Below are 10,582 nucleotides of genomic sequence, written 5' to 3' on the forward strand. Positions count from 1 at the left end.
TATATAGGCAGTGGGCTTTTCCAAAAAAATTTTGGGAAAAAAATCTATTTGGGCTGCCTGTGACCGTCCTAACTGTACTGCGTCTCTGCTGGGGGTAGTTGTCCTAATTCACACGCAGCCAGCTAAGTGTTACAGCAGGCTTGCGCAAATTTTTTTCCTAGCTCTGCGTTGCCTCTTACATCACCGCTGTCATCCTGTCCAGAGTGAAACAGTCTGCAGTGATTTTACATAGTCCAGGGCCCGTAGTGGTGGTGAGGCAGGGACAGTGAAAGACATATCCAGTCTATATAGGCAGTGGGCTTTTCCAAAAAAATTTGGGGAAAAAAATCTATTTGGCCTGCCTGTGACCGTCCTAACTGTACTGCGTCTCTGCTGGGGGTAGTTGTCCTAATTCACACGCAGCCAGCTAAGTGTTACAGCAGGCTGGCGCAAAATTCTTTCCTGGCTCTGCGTTGCCTCTTACATCATCGCTGTCATCCTGTCCAGAGTGAAACAGTCTGCAGTAATTTTACATAGTCCAGGGCCAGTAGTGGTAGTGAGGCAGGGACAGTGAAAGACATATCCAGTCTATATAGGCAGTGGGCTTTTCCAAAACCATTTGGGAAAAAATATCTATTTGGGCTGCCTGTGACCGTCCTGACTGTACTGCGTCTCTGCTGGGGGTAGTTGTCCTAATTCATACGCAGCCAGCTAAGTGTTACAGCAGGCTTGCGCAAAATTCTTTCCTGTCTCTGCGTTGCCTCTTACATCACCGCTGTCATCCTGTCCAGAGTGAAACAGTCTGCAGTAATTTTACATAGTCCAGGGCCAGAAGTGGTGGTGAGGCAGGGACAGTGAAAGACATATCCAGTCTATATAGGCAGTGGGCTTTTCCAAAAAAATTTGGGAAAAAAAATCTATTTGGGCTGCCTGTGACCGTCCTGACTGTACTGCGTCTCTGCTTAGGGTAGTTGTCCTAATTCATACCCAGCCAGCTAAGTGTTACAGCAGGCTTGCGCAAAATTCTTTCCTGGTTCTGCGTTGCCTCTTACATCAGCGCTGTCATCCTGTCCAGAGTGAAACAGTCTGCTATATTTTTACATAGTCCAGGGCCAGTAGTGGTGGTGAGGCAGGGACAGTGAAAGACATATCCAGTCTATATAGGCAGTGGGCTTTTCCAAACAAAAATTGGGAAAAACTTTATTTGGGCTGCCTGTGACCATCCTGACTGTACTGCGTCTCTTCTGGGGGTAGTTGTCCTAATTCATACGCAGCCAGCTAAGTGTTACAGCAGGCTTGCGCAAAATTCTTTCCTGGCTCTGCGTTGCCTCTTACATCACCGCTGTCATCCTGTCCAGAGTGAAACAGTCTGCAGTAATTTTACATAGTCCAGGGCCAGTAGTGGTGGTGAGGCAGGGACAGTGAAAGACATATCCAGTCTATATAGGCAGTGGGCTTTTGCAAAAAAATTTGGGAAAAAAAATCTATTTGGGCTGCCTGTGACCGTCCTAACTGTACTGCGTCTCTGCTGGGGGTAGTTGTCCTAATTCACACGTAGCCAGCTAAGTGTTACAGCAGGCTTGCGCAAAATTCTTTCCTGGCTCTGCGTTGCCTCTTACATCATCGCTGTCATCCTGTCCAGAGTGAAACAGTCTGCAGTAATTTTACATAGTCGAGGGCCAGTAGTGGTGGTGAGGCAGGGACAGTGAAAGACATATCCAGTCTATATAGGCAGTGGGCTTTTCCAAAACCATGTGGGAAAAAATATCTATTTGGGCTGCCTGTGACCGTCCTGACTGTACTGCGTCTCTGCTGGGGGTAGTTGTCCTAATTCATACGCAGCCAGCTAAGTGTTACAGCAGGCTTGCGCAAAATTCTTTCCTGGCTCTGCGTTGCCTCTTACATCACCGCTGTCATCCTGTCCAGAGTGAAACAGTCTGCAGTTAATTTACATAGTCCAGGGCCAGCAGTGGTGGTGAGGCAGGGACAGTGAAAGACATATCCAGTCTATATAGGCAGTGGGCTTTTCCAAAAAAAATTGGGAAAGAAAATCTATTTGGGCTGCCTGTGACCATCCTGACTGTACTGCGTCTCTGCTTGGGGTAGTTGTCCTAATTCATACGCAGCCAGCTAAGTGTTACAGCAGGCTTGCGCAAAATTCTTTCCTGGCTCTGCGTTGCCTCTTACATCAGCGCTGTCATCCTGTCCAGAGTGAAACAGTCTGCAGTAATTTTACATAGTCCAGGGCCAGTAGTGGTGGTGAGGCAGGGACAGTGAAAGACATATCCAGTCTATATAGGCAGTGGGCTTTTCCAAAAATATTTGGGAAAAAAAATCTATTTGGGCTGCCTGTGACCGTCCTGACTGTACTACATCTCTGCTGGGGGTAGTTGTCCTAATTCATATGCAGCCAGCTAAGTGTTACAGCAGGCTTGTGCAAAATTCTTTCCTGGCTCTGCGATGCCTCTTACATCACTGCTGTCATCCTGTCCAGAGTGAAACAGTCTGCAGTAATTTTACATAGTCCAGGGCCAGTAGTGGTGGTGAGGCAGGGACAGTGAAAGATATATCCAGTCTATAGAGGCAGTGGGCTTTTCCAAAAAAATTTGGGAAAAAACTCTATTTGGGCTGCCTGTGACCATCCTGACTGTACTGCGTCTCTTCTGGGGTAGTTGTCCTAATTCATACGCAGCCAGCTAAGTGTTAGAGCAGGCTGGCGCAAAATTCTTTCCTGGCTCTGCGTTGCCTCTTACATCACCGCTGTCATCCTGTCCAGAGTGAAACAGTCTGCAGTAATTTTACATAGTCCAGGGCCAGTAGTGGTGGTGAGGCAGGGACAGTGAAAGACATATCCAGTCTATATAGGCAGTGGGCTTTTCCAAAAAAATTTTGGGAAAAAAATCTATTTGGGCTGCCTGTGACCGTCCTAACTGTACTGCGTCTCTGCTGGGGGTAGTTGTCCTAATTCACACGCAGCCAGCTAAGTGTTACAGCAGGCTTGCGCAAATTTTTTTCCTAGCTCTGCGTTGCCTCTTACATCACCGCTGTCATCCTGTCCAGAGTGAAACAGTCTGCAGTGATTTTACATAGTCCAGGGCCCGTAGTGGTGGTGAGGCAGGGACAGTGAAAGACATATCCAGTCTATATAGGCAGTGGGCTTTTCCAAAAAAATTTGGGAAAAAACTCTATTTGGGCTGCCTGTGACCATCCTGACTGTACTGCGTCTCTGCTGGGGGTAGTTGTCCTAATTCATACGCAGCCAGCTAAGTGTTACAGCAGGCTGGCGCAAAATTCTTTCCTGACTCTGCGTTGCCTCTTACATCACCGCTGGTATCCTGTCCAGAGTGAAACAGTCTGCAGTAATTTTATATAGTCCAGGGCCAGTAGTGGTGGTGAGGCAGGGACAGTGAAAGACATATCCAGTCTATATAGGCAGTGAGCTTTTCCAAAAAAATTTGGGGGAAAAAATCTATTTGGGCTGCCTGTGACCATCCTGACTGTACTGCGTCTCTTCTGGGGGTAGTTGTCCTAATTCATACGCAGCCAGCTAAGTGTTAGAGCAGGCTGGCGCAAAATTCTTTCCTGGCTCTGCGTTGCCTCTTACATCACCGCTGTCATCCTGTCCAGAGTGAAACAGTCTGCAGTAATTTTACATAGTCCAGGGCCAGTAGTGGTGGTGAGGCAGGGACAGTGAAAGACATATCCAGTCTATATAGGCAGTGGGCTTTTCCAAAAAAATTTGGGAAAAAAAATCTATTTCGGCTGCCTGTGACCGTCCTGACTGTACTGCGTCTCTGCTTAGGGTAGTTGTCCTAATTCATACCCAGCCAGCTAAGTGTTACAGCAGGCTTGCGCAAAATTCTTTCCTGGCTCTGCGTTGCCTCTTACATCAGCGCTGTCATCCTGTCCAGAGTGAAACAGTCTGCAATATTTTAAATAGTCCAGGGCCAGTAGTGGTGGTGAGGCAGGGACAGTGAAAGACATCCAGTCTATATAGGCAGTGGGCTTTTCCAAAAAAATGTAGGAAAAAAAATCTATTTGCGCTGCCTGTGACCGTCCTGACTGTACTGCGTATCTGCTGGGGGTAGTTGTCCTAATTCATACGCAGCCAGCTAAGTGTTAAAGCAGGCTGGCGCAAAATTCTTTCCTGGCTCTATGTTGCCTCTTAGATCAGCGCTGTAATCCTGTCCAGAGTGAAACAGTCTGCAATATTTTTACATAGTCCAGGGCCAGTAGTGGAGGTGAGGCAGGGACAGTGAAAGACATATCCAGTCTATATAGGCAGTGGGCTTTTCCAAAAAAATTTGGGAAAAAACTCTATTTGGGCTGCCTGTGACCGTCCTGACTGTACTGCGTCTCTGCTTGGGGTAGTTGTCCTAATTCATACGCAGCCAGCTAAGTGTTACAGCAGGCTGGCGCAAAATTCTTTCCTGGCTCTGCGATGCCTCTTACATCACTGCTGTCATCCTGTCCAGAGTGAAACAGTCTGCAGTAATTTTACATAGTCCAGGGCCAGTAGTGGTGGTGAGGCAGGGACAGTGAAAGACATATCCAGTCTATATAGGCAGTGGGCTTTTCCAAAAAAATTTGGGAAAAAACTCTATTTGGGCTGCCTGTGACCGTCCTGACTGTACTGCGTCTCTGCTGGGGGTAGTTGTCCTAATTCATACGCAGCCAGCTAAGTGTTACAGCAGGCTGGCGCAAAATTCTTTCCTGACTCTGCGTTGCCTCTTACATCACCGCTGGTATCCTGTCCAGAGTGAAACAGTCTGCAGTAATTTTATATAGTCCAGGGCCAGTAGTGGTGGTGAGGCAGGGACAGTGAAAGACATATCCAGTCTATATAGGCAGTGGGCTTTTCCAAAAAAATTTTGGGGAAAAAATCTATTTGGGCTGCCTGTGACCGTCCTAACTGTACTGCGTCTCTGCTGGGGGTAGTTGTCCTAATTCACACGCAGCCAGCTAAGTGTTACAGCAGGCTGGCGCAAAATTCTTTCCTGGCTCTGCGTTGCCTCTTACATCACCGCTGTCATCCTGTCCAGAGTGAAACAGTCTGCAGTAATTTTATATAGTCCAGGGCCAGTAGTGGTGGTGAGGCAGGGACAGTGAAAGACATATCCAGTCTATATAGGCAGTGGGCTTTTCCAAAAATATTTGGGAAAAATACTCTATTTAGGTTGCCTGTGACCTTCCTGACTGTACTACATCTGTGATGGGGGTAGTTGTCCTAATTCATATGCAGCCAGCTAACTGTTACAGCAGGCTTGCGCAAAATTCTTTCCTGGCTCTGCGATGCCTCTTACATCACCGCTGTCTTCCTGTCCAGAGTGAAACAGTCTGCAGTAATTTTACATAGTCCAGGGCCAGTAGTGGTGGTGAGGCAGGGACAGTGAAAGACATATCCAGTCTATATAGGCAGTGGGCTTTTCCCAAAAAATTTGGGAAAAAACTCTATTTGGGCTGCCTGTGACTGTCCTGACTGTACTGCGTCTCTGCTGGGGGTAGTTGTCCTAATTCATACGCAGCCAGCTAAGTGTTAAAGCAGGCTGGCGCAAAATTCTTTCCTGACTCTGCGTTGCCTCTTACATCACCGCCGGTATCCTGTCCAGAGTGAAACAGTCTGCAGTAATTTTACATAGTCCAGGGCCAGTAGTGGTGGTGAGGCAGGGACAGTGAAAGACATATCCAGTCTATATAGGCAGTGGGCTTTTCCAAAAAAATTTGGGGAAAAAAATCTATTTGGGCTGCCTGTGACCGTCCTAACTTTACTGCGTCTCTGCTGGGGGTAGTTGTCCTAATTCACACGCAGCCAGCTAAGTGTTACAGCAGGCTTGCGCAAATTTTTTTCCTAGCTCTGCGTTGCCTCTTACATCACCGCTGTCATCCTGTCCAGAGTGAAACAGTCTGCAGTGATTTTACATAGTCCAGGGCCCGTAGTGGTGGTGAGGCAGGGACAGTGAAAGACATATCCAGTCTATATAGGCAGTGGGCTTTTCCAAAAAAATTTGGGGAAAAAAATCTATTTGGGCTGCCTGTGACCGTCCTAACTGTACTGCGTCTCTGCTGGGGGTAGTTGTCCTAATTCATACGCAGCCAGCTAAGTGTTACAGCAGGCTGGCGCAAAATTCTTTCCTGGCTCTGCGTTGCCTCTTACATCATCGCTGTCATCCTGTCCAGAGTGAAACAGTCTGCAGTAATTTTACATAGTCCAGAGCCAGTAGTGGTAGTGAGGCAGGGACAGTGAAAGACATATCCAGTCTATATAGGCAGTGGGCTTTTCCAAAACCATTTGGGAAAAAATATCTTTTTGGGCTGCCTGTGACCGTCCTGACTGTACTGCGTCTCTGCTGGGGGTAGTTGTCCTAATTCATACGCAGCCAGCTAAGTGTTACAGCAGGCTTGCGCAAAATTCTTTCCTGTCTCTGCGTTGCCTCTTACATCACCGCTGTCATCCTGTCCAGAGTGAAACAGTCTGCAGTAATTTTACATAGTCAAGGGCCAGAAGTGGTGGTGAGGCAGGGACAGTGAAAGACATATCCAGTCTATATAGGAAGCGGGCTTTTTCAAAAAAATTTAGGAAAAAAAATCTGTTTGGGCTGCCTGTGACCGTCCTGACTGTACTGCGTCTTTGCTGGGGGTAATTGTGCTAATTCATACGCAGCCAGCTAAGTGTTACAGCAGGCTTGAGCAAAATTCTTTCCTGGCTCTGCGCTGCCTCTTACTTCACCGCTGTCATCCTGTCCAGAGTGAAACAGTCTGCCGTAATTTTACATAGTCCAGGGCCAGTAGTGGTGGTGAGGCAGGGACAGTGAAAGACATATCCAGTCTATATAGGCAGTGGGCTTTTCCAAAAAAAAATTGGGAAAAAACTCTATTTGGGCTGCCTGTGACTGTCCTGACTGTACTGCGTCTCTGCTGGGGGTAGTTGTCCTAATTCATACGCAGTCAGCCAAGTGTTACAGCAGGCTTGCGCAAAATTCTTTCCTGGCTCTGCGTACCCTCTTACATCACCGCTGTCATCCTGTCCAGAGTGAAACAGTCTGCAGTAATTTTACATAGTCCAGGGCCAGTAGTGGTGGTGAGGCAGGGACAGTGAAAGATATATCCAGTCTATAGAGGCAGTGGGCTTTTCCAAAAAAATTTGGGAAAAAACTCTATTTGGGCTGCCTGTGACCATCCTGACTGTACTGCGTCTCTTCTGGGGGTAGTTGTCCTAATTCATACGCAGCCAGCTAAGTGTTACAGCAGGCTTGCGCAAAATTCTTTCCTGGCTCTGCGTTGCCTCTTACATCACCGCTGTCATCCTGTCCAGAGTGAAACAGTCTGCAGTAATTTTACATAGTCCAGGGCCAGTAGTGGTGGTGAGGCAGGGACAGTGAAAGACATATCCAGTCTATATAGGCAGTGGGCTTTTCCAAAAAAATTTTGGGAAAAAAATCTATTTGGGCTGCCTGTGACCGTCCTAACTGTACTGCGTCTCTGCTGGGGGTAGTTGTCCTAATTCACACGCAGCCAGCTAAGTGTTACAGCAGGCTTGCGCAAATTTTTTTCCTAGCTCTGCGTTGCCTCTTACATCACCGCTGTCATCCTGTCCAGAGTGAAACAGTCTGCAGTGATTTTACATAGTCCAGGGCCCGTAGTGGTGGTGAGGCAGGGACAGTGAAAGACATATCCAGTCTATATAGGCAGTGGGCTTTTCCAAAAAAATTTGGGAAAAAAAATCTATTTGGGCTGCCTGTGACCGTCCTGACTGTACTGCGTCTCTGCTGGGGGTAGTTGTCCTAATTCATACGCAGCCAGCTAAGTGTTACAGCAGGCTTGCGCAAAATTCTTTCCTGGCTCTGCGTTGCCTCTTACATCACCGCTGTCATCCTGTCCAGAGTGAAACAGTCTGCAGTAATTTTACATAGTCCAGGGCCAGTAGTGGTGGTGAGGCAGGGACAGTGAAAGACATATCCAGTCTATATAGGCAGTGGGCTTTTCCAAAAAAATTTGGGAAAAAAAATCTATTTCGGCTGCCTGTGACCGTCCTGACTGTACTGCGTCTCTGCTTAGGGTAGTTGTCCTAATTCATACCCAGCCAGCTAAGTGTTACAGCAGGCTTGCGCAAAATTCTTTCCTGGCTCTGCGTTGCCTCTTACATCAGTGCTGTCATCCTGTCCAGAGTGAAACAGTCTGCAATATTTTAAATAGTCCAGGGCCAGTAGTGGTGGTGAGGTAGGGACAGTGAAAGACATCCAGTCTATATAGGCAGTGGGCTTTTCCAAAAAAATTTAGGAAAAAAAATCTATTTGGGCTGCCTGTGACCGTCCTGACTGTACTGCGTATCTGCTGGGGGTGGTTGTCCTAATTCATACGCAGCCAGCTAAGTGTTAAAGCAGGCTGGCGCAAAATTCTTTCCTGACTCTGCGTTGCCTCTTACATCACTGCCGGTATCCTGTCCAGAGTGAAACAGTCTGCAGTAATTTTACATAGTCCAGGGCCAGTAGTGGTGGTGAGGCAGGGACAGTGAAAGACATATCCAGTCTATATAGGCAGTGGGCTTTTCCAAAAAAATTTGGGGAAAAAAATCTATTTGGGCTGCCTGTGACCGTCCTGACTGTACTGCGTCTCTGCTGGGGGTAGTTGTCCTAATTCACACGCAGCCAGCTAAGTGTTACAGCAGGCTTGCGCAAATTTTGTTCCTAGCTCTGCGTTGCCTCTTACATCACCGCTGTCATCCTGTCCAGAGTGAAACAGTCTGCAGTGATTTTACATAGTCCAGGGCCCGTAGTGGTGGTGAGGCAGGGACAGTGAAAGACATATCCAGTCTATATAGGCAGTGGGCTTTTCCAAAACCATTTGGGAAAAAATATCTATTTGGGCTGCCTGTGACCGTCCTGACTGTACTGCGTCTCTGCTGGGGGTAGTTGTCCTAATTCATACGCAGCCAGCTAAGTGTTACAGCAGGCTTGCGCAAAATTCTTTCCATTCTCTGCGTTGCCTCTTACATCACCGCTGTCATGCTGTCCAGAGTGAAACAGTCTGCAGTAATTTTACATAGTCCAGGGCCAGAAGTGGTGGTGAGGCAGGGACAGTGAAAGACATATCCAGTCTATATAGGCAGTGGGCTTTTCCAAAAAAATTTGGGAAAAAAAATCTATTTGGGCTGCCTGTGACCGTCCTGACTGTACTGCGTCTCTGCTTAGGGTAGTTGTCCTAATTCATACCCAGCCAGCTAAGTGTTACAGCAGGCTTGCGCAAAATTCTTTCCTGGCTCTGCGTTGCCTCTTACATCAGCGCTGTCATCCTGTCCAGAGTGAAACAGTCTGCTATATTTTTACATAGTCCAGGGCCAGTAGTGGTGGTGAGGCAGGGACAGTGAAAGACATATCCAGTCTATATAGGAAGCGGGCTTTTCCAAAAAAATTTAGGAAAAAAAATCTATTTGGGCTGCCTGTGACCGTCCTGACTGTACTGCGTCTTTGCTGGGGGTAATTGTCCTAATTTATACGCAGCCAGCTAAGTGTTACAGCCGGCTTGCGCAAAATTCTTTCCTGGCTCTGCGCTGCCTCTTACTTCACCGCTGTCATCCTGTCCAGAGTGAAACAGTCTGCCGTAATTTTACATAGTCCAGGGCCAGTAGTGGTGGTGAGGCAGGGACAGTGAAAGACATATCCAGTCTATATAGGCAGTGGGCTTTTCCAAAAAAAAATTGGGAAAAACTTTATTTGGGCTGCCTGTGACTGTCCTGACTGTACTGCGTCTCTGCTGGGGGTAGTTGTCCTAATTCATACGCAGTCAGCCAAGTGTTACAGCAGGCTTGCGCAAAATTCTTTCCTGGCTCTGCGTACCCTCTTACATCACCGCTGTCATCCTGTCCAGAGTGAAACAGTCTGCAGTAATTTTACATAGTCCAGGGCCAGTAGTGGTGGTGAGGCAGGGACAGTGAAAGATATATCCAGTCTATAGAGGCAGTGGGCTTTTCCAAAAAAATTTGGGAAAAAACTCTATTTGGGCTGCCTGTGACCATCCTGACTGTACTGCGTCTCTTCTGGGGGTAGTTGTCCTAATTCATACGCAGCCAGCTAAGTGTTACAGCAGGCTTGCGCAAAATTCTTTCCTGGCTCTGCGTTGCCTCTTACATCATCGCTGTCATCCTGTCCAGAGTGAAACAGTCTGCAGTAATTTTACATAGTCCAGAGCCAATAGTGGTAGTGAGGCAGGGACAGTGAAAGACATATCCAGTCTATATAGGCAGTGGGCTTTTCCAAAACCATTTGGGAAAAAATATCTATTTGGGCTGCCTGTGACCGTCCTGACTGTACTGCGTCTCTGCTGGGGGTAGTTGTCCTAATTCATACGCAGCCAGCTAAGTGTTACAGCAGGCTTGCGCAAAATTCTTTCCTGGCTCTGCGTTGCCTCTTACATCACCGCTGTCATCCTGTCCAGAGTGAAACAGTCTGCAGTAATTTTACATAGTCCAGGGCCAGTAGTGGTGGTGAGGCAGGGACAGTGAAAGACATATCCAGTCTATATAGGCAGTGGGCTTTTCCAAAAAAATTTGGGAAAAAAAATCTATTTGGGCTGCCTGTGACCGTCCTGACTGTACTGCGTCTTTGCT

This window comes from Eleutherodactylus coqui, chromosome 9, assembly GCF_035609145.1.
Source record: "Eleutherodactylus coqui strain aEleCoq1 chromosome 9, aEleCoq1.hap1, whole genome shotgun sequence".
Taxonomy (NCBI): domain Eukaryota; kingdom Metazoa; phylum Chordata; class Amphibia; order Anura; family Eleutherodactylidae; genus Eleutherodactylus; species Eleutherodactylus coqui.